Source organism: Salvelinus fontinalis, chromosome 30 (assembly GCF_029448725.1).
Source record: "Salvelinus fontinalis isolate EN_2023a chromosome 30, ASM2944872v1, whole genome shotgun sequence".
NCBI lineage: Eukaryota > Metazoa > Chordata > Actinopteri > Salmoniformes > Salmonidae > Salvelinus > Salvelinus fontinalis.
In genome coordinates this window covers 14322984-14335773 of record NC_074694.1, presented here as the reverse complement: position 1 = coordinate 14335773, position 12790 = coordinate 14322984, and positions in this window count along the sequence as shown.

The following is a 12790-nucleotide window of genomic DNA, read 5'->3' as shown; positions in this document are numbered from 1 at the left end:
TCATATCATAATTTCTTTAGACCTGCATGAATTCAATAATGGTTTTATTGTGATGGTGTATATTACATTGATTTATTCAACTTTTTTTAATATAGATGTTCCAAAGGTTCGCATCAGTGCCTTGTATGCATGGAGGCCTGGAGATGCTTAATGTGTTTATGTTAATTAACAGTCATATAACAGACTCTTATCCAGAGCAACTTAAAGTAGTCAGTGCATACATTTGAATTCATACTGGTCCCCCATAGGTATCAAACTCACAACCCTGGCGTTGCAAGTGCCATGCTCTACCAACTGAGCCACACAGGACCAATTACCGTAAGACCGGCAGGCTTTTGCAAAGCAATAACTGGCTGACCAAATTTCATGACTGCCACAGCCGTAGGGGTGAACAGGCCGTGGCTCAGGAGGCTGAGGTCCTTGATGATATTCTTGGCCTTCCTTTGACACCAGGTGCTGTGGATGTCCTGGACGGCAGGCAGTGTGCCACCAGTGATGCATTGGGTCACTGGAGAGCCCTGTGGTTGCAGATGGTGCAATTGCTATACCAGGCGGTGATACAGCCCAACAGGATACTCTCAATGTTGCATCTGTAAAAGGCCAAGGCAAATTTCTTCAGCCTCCTGAGGTTGAAGAGGCGCTATTGCATCTTCTTCACCACACTGTCTGTGTGAAGGGACCATTTCAGGTCGTCAGTGATGTGCACGCTGAGGAACTTTAAGCTTTTGACCCTCTCAGCTGCGGCCTCTTCAATGTGGGTGGGTGAGTGCTTGTTCTGCTGTCTCCTATAGTCCATGATTAGCTCCTTAGTTTTGTTGAGGGAGAGGATATTTTCCTGGGCTCTCACTTCCTCCCTGTAGACCACAGGTGTCAAACTCATTCCACGGAGGGCCGAGTGTCTGCGGGTTTTCGTTCCTCCCTTGTACTTGATTGATGAATTAACATCACTAATTAGTTAGGAACTCCCCACACCTGGTTGTCTAGGGCTTTATTGAAAGGAAAAACCAAAAACCTGCAGACACAAGGCCCTCCGTGGAATGAGTTTGACACCCCTGCTGTAGACTGTCTGGTCGTTAATCAGGCCTACCACTGTTGTGTTGTCAGCAAACTTGATAATTGAGTTGGCCACGCAGTCATGGGTGAACAGGGAGTACAGGAGGGGGGCTAAGCACGCTCCCCTGTGGGTCCCCCATGTTGAGAATCAGAGTGGCGAAGGTGTTATTACCCAATTTCACCACTTGGGGTTGGCCCGTCGGGAAGTCCAGGACCCAGTTCTGCCGGCAGCCTTGCGAGGCTTAACACGCTTGACTTCTTTGGGCTGCAAGCCCGAAGCCGGGCACAATATGACAACAGCCACTTCAAGTGCAGGGCGCGAAATTCAAAATATATTTTTTTGAAATATTTAACTTTCACACATTAACAAGTCCAATACAGCATATGAAAGATAAACATCTTGTGAATCCAGCCAACATGTCCAATTTTTTAAATGTTTTACAGCGAAAACACCACATATATTTATGTTAGCTCACCACCAAATACAAAAAAGGACAGACATTTTTCACAGCACAGGTAGCATGCACAAAGCCAACCTAACTAACCAAGAACCAACCAAACTAACCAAGAAACAACTTCATCAGATGACAGTCTTATAACATGTTGTACAATAAATCTATGTTTTGTTCGAAAAATTTGCATATTTGAGGTATAAATCAGTTTTACATTGCAGCTACCATCACAGCTACCGTCACAAATAGGACCGAAGCAGCCAGAGTAATTACAGACACCAACGTCAAATACCTAAATACTCATCATAAAACATTTATGAAAAATCGATGGTGTATAGCAAATTAAAGACAAACATCTTGTGAATCCAGCCAATATTTCCGATTTTTTAAGTGTTTTACAGCGAAAACACAATATAGAATTATATTAGCTTACTACAATAGCCTACCACACTACCGCATTCATTCATCAAGGCACGTTAGCGATAGCAATAGGCACGTTAGCGATAGCGAATAAACCAGCAAAAGATATATAATTTTTGACTAACCTTGATAAGCTTCATCAGATGACAGTCCTATAACATCAGGTTATACATACACTTATGTTTTGTTCGAAAATGTGCATATTTAGAGCTGAAATCAGTGGTTATACATTGTGCTAACGTAGCATCTTTTTCCCAGAATGTGCGGATATTTTTATGGCACTCAACTATTCTGACCAAATAACTATACATAAACGTTACTAAAAAATACATGTTGTATAGGAAATGATAGATACACTAGTTCTTAATGCAATCGCCGTGTTAGAATTCTAAAAATAACTTCATTACGTCATCCAGCTTAGGTATAGCGAGAGAGTACCCAAAATCTGGGCGCAAACGACTATTTCACATGTTCGACAGATATATGAAATAGCATCATAAAATGGGTCCTACTTTTGATGATCTTTCATCAGAATGTTGTACAAGGGGTCCTTTGTCGGGAACAATCGTTGTTTGGATTTAGAATGTCCTCTTCTCCAGTCAATTAGCACGGAAAGCTAGCAAAGTGGCGCGAAGCTCTCCTTCCTGAACAAAGGCACACAACGCAACACGCCTAACGTCCCGAAAAAATGCAATTATCTAATAAAACTATATTGAAAAAACATACTTTAAGATTATATTGTCACATGTATCAAATAAAATCAAAGTCGGAGATATTAGTCGTCTATAACGACAGCTTATCAGAAGGCAAAACCAGGTCCCTAAACGCGCTCTCCAGAAAAAAGGAAACTGGTGACACGTCATGCCGAGAGCTTTTATTTGACCCCAGATCAAGTTATACACTCCATTTCTTCTCTCACTGCCTGTCGACATCTAGTGGAAGACGTATGAAGTGCATGTATTCTAATAAATATCAAGGATATTTATAGGCAGGCCCTAGAACAGAGCATCGATTTCAGATTTTCCACTTCCTGTCAGGAAGTTTGCTGCAAAATGAGTTCTGTTTTACTCACAGATATAATTCAAACGGTTTTAGAAACTAGAGAGTGTTTTCTATCCAATAGTAATAATAATATGCATATTGTACGAGCAAGAATTGAGTACGAGGCCGTTTGAAATGGGCACCTTTTATCCGGCTACTCAATACTGCCCCTGCAGCCCAAACAGGTTAAGTGACTTACTCACATCGGCCATGGAGAATGAGAGCACACAGTCCTCGTGAGCGACGTAGACCTGTGTTGGCGGTTTAATATTGTTTTCCTTGTCCGGGAGCGATGCGTCAGTGTCCGCGACATGGCTGGCTTTCCTTTTTTACTCCGTGACTATCTGGACTCCCTGCCACATATGTCTCGTGTCTGAACCGTTGAATTGCGACTTCACTTTGTCCCTGTACTGTCGTTTTGCCTCTTTGATTGCCTTACGGAGGTCATAGCTGATCTGTTTGTACCCGTCCATGTTCCCAGTCACCTTGCCGTGGTTAAATGCGGTGGTTCGCACTTTCAGTTTTGCGCGAATGTTGCCATCTATCCACGTTTTTTGGTTTGGATACGTTCTAATCCTCACAGTGGGAACAACATCCTCTATGTACTTCCTGATGAACCCAGTCTTCGGGTCAGTGTATACATTGATACTATCCTAAGAGGCGACCCAGAACCTTTCCCAGTTTGCGTGATCAAAACAGTCTTGAAGCGTACATTCCAATTGGTCAGAACAATGTTGATCAGTCCTTACCACACGTGCTTCTTGTTTAAGTTTCTGCCTATAGGTGGGGAGGAGCAGAATGGAGGCATGATCTTATTTGCAATCCCTGAAGGGAGAGTAGCAATGATCCAGAGTTTGTTATGCGGGTATAGCACAGGAGATGTGTTGATAGAATCCTGGTAGCGTTTTCCTCAGATTCCCTTTACTAAAGTCCCGAGCTATAATAAATGTGGGCTCCGGATATGCGGTTTTCAGTTTGCACATACTGTAGTCCAGTGTAGTTCGTTGACCCATAAATGGTTCTACCTGGAACCAAAAAAGGTTATCCTATGGGGACAGCCGAAGAACCCTTTTGGAACCCTTTTTTCTAAGAGTGTAGACTTGTCTTCTTTCCTGCTGTAGATTGTCTCCTCTCGCACTGCTGCAATGTCTGTTCCACATGATGTTATGTTATTTGCTGGAGAGCAAAGTCTGCTTTTTTATCATACTGTATAAAGGATCATAAACAAATGCAAAGGCTGAGACTGAAGGACTTTATGATTCTCAACTTACATTTTAGTGAAACATAAGTACACATTAATCTGTTACATTGGTGCTAGAAAGTTATTTTTCTTTATGACCCCTCAACTGAAGGAGAATTTCCAGATTAATAGCAAATAATCCTCCTATCCAAAGCCTATATATTACCACCACAAGGGAAATAGGCCTAAATCTAATAGAGGAAATCCACTTTGGTGGTATGATATTGTTTAATGCAATTACCATCATACTTGAAAACAAAGCATAATTGGTTTCTTTCATCAATCTATTGAACTGCAACAGTTTAATCAGTTGGGCCTTAAAAGTGCTGTAGTTGCTGATTCTTGAATTACCCATCTGAAATATGCACACTCCCAAAAGCCTAAAACACTGTCTGAATATTGGCTTCATCAAATCCTGTAAGGTTCTTTATAATACAGGGTCAATATGATGGGCAGAGTGAATGAGCTGATGTAAACAAAGAGTAGAAGAAAACATGAAAATACAATTATTTAATATCAATTACAGTATGATGATGACTCGTTTATATTCCGCAGGGGATTAATTAGATATCACATTTAAATAACTACAGGGATATTAACGTCTTCAGGTGTAGCTATTGATCATCCAGGCATATTATTGTCTCACAAAGGATTCCTTTTGTTCGTGTCTTAAAATGTTATTTTGGCGGAGGTCCGCCTGTCTGAATTTGGAGAATAAATGTGTCAATGACTCGTGAATTGTTGATTCGATTTTTCTCCACCCTGCTGTGTTGAACACTTTAATCTGTTGCTTTCACTTCTCAAGTCTCGCCTTTGGAGACCTTGGGTAGGTCTATTACAATAAGACTTTAAATAATTACAAGAAAAGCATTTAGCAATTTGTAAAGTCAAAGAATTTCAATGTTTTTGAGGACATTTGTTCTTCTCATCTTTGGATCAGAGAAGTAGTTGTAGTGATTTAGCTAGAGAGGGTGAGTGTTACCTACCCCTTGACACTGATGGAACATGTCAGCAAAGTGCACTGGCCCCATCCCTGTAGGCGCTATGGTGCTGCCAAAGCTTGTTTGCAGTATGATGTTCAAACCATATTTGAACAATGTTTTGAGCAGACCTCATAAGTCTCTATAAAAAAAAGTCTGTGTGCATTCCCTTTGACTGTAGCCTAGTTTATCCCTGTTTTTTACTAGATGTAAAGGTTCAAGCCAAGAAAATACTTTTTAATCTGGCACTTTTTTTCTCCCTTTCTTTCTTTTTTCCCCCTCACCAGCCAAGATAACAACCCAATGAAGCTCACAGCAGGGACTGGCAGATGACTGTTAAAGGAATAAATAGGCTTACTGTGGCGCCCCTTCTGTTCGGTGGCAGAAAAGAGAGGTTAACGGGGAGGATGGGGCGACTGAACATCTCTGAGCAACAAAATAACAGCTGAGATAACTGCTCTCACTCCTACCTTTAAGGATACTGAACTTCTATGTCACTAGTAAGGAGGCGCACTTCTTTGACCACTTACTGTAGTTTCAGTTTCAGTATCATTTTCTCTTGTCTGCCAATTGTTCCCACCTGGGGGCGAAGATTAGATCTCCGGAATGTGGATTAACTTGCATCGGTTGTTCATCACACACCCCAACTACGGGAAGTTCAACTTTCTGGACAAACTCTCTACAGTAAGTGAACCGCAGAGAGTTTGATGGTGTGTTTGGACCTCATCTTCCTCTAAGGAGCCTCTTTTGCCCCTGCCCCACTGTGGATCATCTAATTTTTTCTCAAAGCCTCTGGAACTGTCTCTGTACGTTTCAGCTGGTGCTGATATTGGTATCCCTGACTGCTCAAGTCCTTGTTACCTCATTAAATTAGTGGTAAAGCTGCAGTATTCAACAATGGTATTGAGCAATGGCTGGGCACACCATAAATAGTGATTTTCCCTCTTATAAACACCCTCAAACTGTCCTTTACTTGGAGGTGAACTCAAATGGATGCTGGGGTTACTGTTATCGATACACTGCAGATAGCCCTGCAAATTAAATGATCAACAGAACAAAAAACATGGCCATTAGGCGTGTGTTTGCAGATGGTAAATCCCAGTCACCTGGTGTGTAGGCCTTTGTTCCTGGAGAGGAGGCACAGCGAGATTAGAAGTGCAGTAACCGTGGGAGACCGCTCTTTGCCAAGCCAGACATGATGTCAGCACGTCGCTGGCTGAGAACACTGTTAAAAATCCCTAGAGGTGGCCGCTTGGAGCACAGGACTGGAGGCTGTGTCAGGTTTGATTGGCTCTCCCCTGAAGGCGATGGTTGCATGTTACATCAGCAGTTGCCGTTTGCACATTGAAGGGGAGTGTTCTGTTTGCCTCAGCATCGGGGATCCACACAACAGCACCACCCACCAACACATTATTTCGTGTTTATCTGTTCAGGAATCTTTACCTTTTCACTCCTATATGGCTGGGTAGAAGTTTATCTTTGTTGTTTAACTTTTGAGTAACATTTAAAGTGTAGAAAAAAACAGCTATAATGATTTACTGCGGACCATTAGAATCAGTATTTCTCTCAAGGTAAAAACAGAATAGGATCAATAGCTGCTAGCCATAAAGGTAAAAACAGAATAGGATTAATAGCTGCTAGCCATAAAGGTAAAAACAGAATAGGATCAATAGCTACTAGACATAAAGATAAAAACAGAATAGGATCAATAGCTGCTAGCAATAAAGGTAAAAACACAACAGGATCAATAGCTGCTAGCAATAAAGGTAAAAACAGAATAGGATCAATAGCTGCTAGCCATAAAGGTAAAAACACAACAGGATCAATAGCTGCTAGCCATAAAGATAAAAACACAACAGGATCAATAGCTGCTAGCCATAAAGGTAAACACACAACAGGATCAATAGCTGCTAGCCATAAAGGTAAACACACAACAGGATCAATAGCTGCTAGCCATAAAGGTAAAAACACAACAGGATCAATAGCTGCTAGCCATAAAGGTAAAAACACAACAGGATCAATAGCTGCTAGCCATAAAGGTAAACACACAACAGGATCAATAGCTGCTAGCCATAAAGGTAAACACACAACAGGATCAATAGCTGCTAGCCATAAAGGTAAAAACACAACAGGATCAATAGCTGCTAGCCATAAAGGTAAAAACACAACAGGATCAATAGCTGCTAGCCATAAAGGTAAAAACACAACAGGATCAATAGCTGCTAGCCATAAAGGTATTGTACTCATGGTGGTTAAATGCCTCAGACTGGTTAAATGCAGTAACATCGGCTACTATAGGTTTGAGGAACGGTGAACTCATCTGATGTCCTCCTGAAACAGTCACCACAACACCGCATCTTTATAAACAGGAGTGCCCTAGAGTTACAACACCACACAGGAACAGTATAAAGCATTCCCATATAATATCATTGGTCAACAGAATCTGAGCACAAGTAAATCCTATAAATAATCTCGCAGAGAGGAATCGTTCTTTTCATGGTGACCATATGGCCAATTAATTATGAGATGCAGAGCATGTCTTAATGAGATAAAACCTTGGCTTTTCCTTGGGATATTCAAAAGCTCTAATACTTCAGATGCAACATCTCAATAGTGTTCGTTTTACTATGTCACCTTCACTTGAACATGTTGAGTCTAGTTTCCCTAGAGGATATCTAATAATTGTCTCAACTCTTCTCCTGTTATTGCGTGTGTGTTGTTTGTGTTCTGTGACTATCCCTAACCTGAAATCGTTTAGAAAATATTACTCATCAAGATTTGCTACTCAACTTGTCAGTATGGTTCCAGGTCAGTATGGTTCCAGGTCAGTATGGTTCCAGGTCAGTATGGTTCCAGGTCAGTATGGTTCCAGGTCAGTATTGTTCCAGGTCAGTATTGTTCCAGGTCAGTATTGTTCCAGGTCAGTATTGTTCCAGGTCAGTATTGTTCCAGGTCAGTATTGTTCCAGGTCAGTATGGTTCCAGGTCAGTATGGTTCCAGGTCTGATCCTGTAGACTGGACCTGTATGGGTGTTTTAGGGTCCCAGTCTATTCTCAACAATCCCAGACACTAAAAAGGAATCCCCAAAATTCGACCCATTATTCATGTGTACTGAACTATTGGGAATTTTTGTATTTTGGCCTTTTATTCTTTCCATTTTATCACTTTTGAAACCATGCATTGATACAGAGGAAGAAGCTTCAATCTATTTTGCCATAGCTCAAAGAACTAGAGCCATGTCACTGCTTGCTGGCATATTTCCATTAGCATGCAGGGATCAAATCCCCTTGAATGGGTGAGGGATGTGCACCATTGAAGCGCTGTTGAATCATTTAAATTGGTTTGAAATGCAACAGGGAACTCGCCAGTGATTCACCTCAAAGAAAACTTTGGTGAGTTGAACTACGATGACCTTGACTCATAGAGAGGTAACAGCATGTCCAGGTATGCAAAGCACAGCTCAATTTCAGCTTTGGAAATAAGACACCCCGGCAAAAATATTCCAATGAAGTAGGTCTCTATAAACAACATCAAACATGATGTAATAAGTGGGTATGACCACAAAGCCACCCCAAGCACCAAGTGTCCCTGCACCCCTTGAAATTCCTGACATGTTGTTGACAAAAATCTAATTATAAAATAATTTTGTTAATACCTCACTTGAAGTGGTCTGAAAGAGGGCATTTATAGCAACCTGACATGATCCTCTTATGTTAATACAAAGCATCAACGTTTCTGGTTTCCGATGAGCTTTCACAACGGTTGATGTGATGTTCTGGCATGTTAACAGTACATTACCTCTGTCAAAACAGTGAGGCGATGTGCCACCTCAAGACTGAACAGAATCCAAGTACCTTCGTCTGCATCCCTGCATCAGTCAACTCTGCTTCGGTCAATATATTGTCTTGAACAGTAACGTTCAGCAAAGACAACAAACTGATGAGAAAACATCCCATTGTTAGGTAGTGTGCCAGTGTCTATTAATATTAAGGAGAGTGCAGAGGTGTCACTCTGAGCACTCATTGAAACTGGTCAAAAGTCCCTCAACTTGATACATTTAAAAATAAATATAAGATTTACAAAGAATAAATGCTAAGATATTGACTTTGGGGGGGGGGGGGGGGGGTAGTGTATGAACTAAACTCAGTAAAAAAAGAAGTGTCCCTTTTTCAGGACCCTGTCTTTCAAAGATAATACGGGAAAATCCAAATAACTTCACAGATCTTCATTGTAAATGTTTTAAACACTGTTTCCATGCTTGTTCAATGAACGATAAACAATTAATGAACATGCACCTGTGGAACGGTCGTTAAGACACTAACAGCTTACAGACGTTAGGTAACTAAGGTCACAGTTATGAAAACTTAGTACACTAACGAGGCCTTTCTATTGACTCTGAAAAACACCAAAAGAAAGATGCCCAGGGTCTCTGCTCATCTGCGTGAACGTGCTTAAGGCATGCTGCAAGGAGGCATGAGGACTGCAGAAGTGGCCAGGGCAATAAATTGCAATGTTCGTACTGGAAGACAGCGCTACAGGGAGACAGGACGGACAGCTGATCGTCCTCGCAGCGGCAGACCACGTGTAACAACACCTGCACAGGATCGGTACATCCAAACATCACACCTGCGGGACAGGTACAGAATGGCAACAACAACTGCCCGAGTTACACCAGGAACGCACAATCCCTCCATCAGTCCTCAAACTGTCCGCAATAAGCTGAGAGAGGCTGGACTGAGGGTTTGTAGGCCTGCTGTAAGGCAGGTCCTCACCAGACATCACCGGGAACAATGTCGCCGATGGGCACAAACCCACCGTCTCTGGACCAGACAGGACTTGCAAAAAGTGCTCTTCACTGACGAGTCGCATTTTTGTCTCATCAGGGGTGATGATTGGATTTGCGTTTATCGTCGAAGGAATGAGTGTTACACCGAGGCCTGTACTCTGGAGCGGGATCGATTTGGAGGTCCGTCATGGTCTGGGTCGGTGTGTCACAGCATCAACGGACTGAGCTTGTTGTCATTGCAGGCAATCTCAACGCTGTGCGTTACAGGGAAGACATCTTCCTCCCTCATGTGGTACCCTTCCTGCAGGCTCATCCTGACATGACCCTCCAGCGTGACAATGCCACCAGCCATACTGCTCGTTCTGTGCGTGATTTCCTCCAAGACAGGAATGTCAGTGTTCTGCCATGGCCAGCGAAGAGCCCTGATCTCAATCCCATTGAGCACGTCTGTGACCTGTTGGATCGGAGGGTGAGGGCTAGGGTCATTCGCCCCAGAAATGTCGCAGGAACTTGCAGGTGCCTTGGTGGAAGAGTGGGGAAACATCTCACAGCAAGAACTGGCAAATCTGCTGCAGTCCATGAGGAGGAGATGAACTGCAGTACTTAATGCAGCTGGTGGTCACACAAGATACTGACTGTTACTTTTGATTTTGACCCCCCCTTTGTTCAGTGACACATTTTTCCATTTCTGTTAGTCACATGTCTGTGGAACTTGTTCAGTTTATGTCTCAGTTGTTGAAACTTGTTATGTTCATACAAATATTACACATGTTAAGTTTGCTGAAAATAAACGCAGTTGACAGTGAGAGGACATTTATTTTTTTGCTGAGTTTATATGCCTCTAATGGACTGTGAGACTTTAGTATGCAGAGGCCCTGCCATGTCATTTCACGGTGCAGAGTGGACCAGCTTCAAAAAGTATAATGTGATTGCCATCCTCCCTGGACTGTCATTAAATCACCTTGGAAGTACACTACTGGTCAAAAGTTTTGAACACCCACTCATTCAAGGGTTTTTCTTAATTTTTGCTATTTTCTACATTGTAGAATAATAGTGAAGACATCAAAACTATGAAATAAAAACACATATGGAATCATGTAGTAACCAAAAAAGTGTTAAACAAATAAAAATATAGTTTATATTTGAGATTCTTCAAATAGCCACCCTTTGCCTTGATAACAGCTTTGCACACTCTTGACATTCTCTCAACCAGCTTCATGAGGTAGTCACCTGGAATGCATTTCAATTAACAGGTGTGCCTTTTTAAAAGTGAATTTGTGGAATTTCTTTCCTTCTTAATGCGTTTGAGCCAATCAGTTCTGTTGTGACAAGGTACGGGGGGTATACAGAATATATCCCTATTTGGTAAAAGACCAAGTCCATATTATGGGAAGAACAGCTCAAATAAGCAAAGAGAAATGACAGTCCATCATTACTTTAAGACACGAAGGTCAGTCAATGTGGAAAATGTCAAGGACTTTGAAAGTTTCTTCAAGCCCAGTCGCAAAAACCATCAACTGCTATGATGAAACTGGCTCTCATGAGGACCACCATAGGAATGGAAGACCCAGAGTTACTTCTGCTGCAGAGGATACGTTCATTAAAGTTACCATCCTCAGAAATTCACAGAATTCACAGAATTCAAATAACAGACACATCTCAATATCAACTGTTCAGAGGAGACTGTGTGATTCAGGCCTTCATGGGCGTTGACCAGAAGTTGACCATTTCTGTCTATTTTATAAAATATCTGTAAAATTATGTACTTGTCCTATAACACAAAATATGTTTAAGTTAAATTGCACGGTGTGAGAAAGTAGCCTTCCATTGGTTGAATCAACGTTGTTTCCACATAATTTCAATGATATGACGTTTAACTAACGTGGATTAGACGTTGAACTGACGTCTGTGCCCAGGGGGCTATGTTTCAGACGTGTGCAGCATTACAAAATTAACACTGATATGATTTATCTTCTTTATAGAGTATCAGTTCTGTAAGCCAGTTACTTCTATCAAATAACACTGATGTCTTTCCTGGCATGTGCCAAGACGAGGGTCTAAATCCTCCATTGTCTGTATCTATCCATCACTATGGATATTAAAAAAGGTTCTGGGACACTTATCGTAGAAGGAAAAAGGTATTAACCCTGGTGTCCTGGCCATATTCCAAACCAGATTTACTGACCACATAGTCATTCCCTGTGATGACTACACACAGTACAGCCAACTCCCCCGTGGGCAGGTGAACAATACAATACAATAAATCAATTTCAAATTTAAATACAATACATTGACGTATGCAGCAAAGCAAAGCAAGGCATAGAATTAGCTATGACTTTACATGTAGTCAGATCCCAAAAAATCTGGTCAAGTTCACAATATTAAGACTTATCATTTCAAAATAGTTTGTCGTTTTGCTGTTGTATTTATGAAAGACTGTTGGCAGCATTCCTTTGTTCTGTATAGAGAAAGTTAGCATTTCATCAAAGGGATATCACCCACACTCACTTTATCTGAAAGTGAAAAATGCCTCCAATGATAACAATGGCAGTTTCTACTTCAAAGTAATCTCAAATCCTATTTTCTTTACTCTCATGTGCCGAGAACCAAGAGATACTTCTGTTCTAAACCGAACTGTATCACAGACTCAATATAAGTTACTACAGTAGATATGCTCTCTTTGTTTTCGGATATTAAGTCAAAGAACACATATGGCCATTTTGAAATCATTGATAATGACCAGTCATCAAAACAATTTAGTAGCACCAAATTGTATGGTACAGGAAGGACCAGGTATTTACTTGATTTAAATAAAATT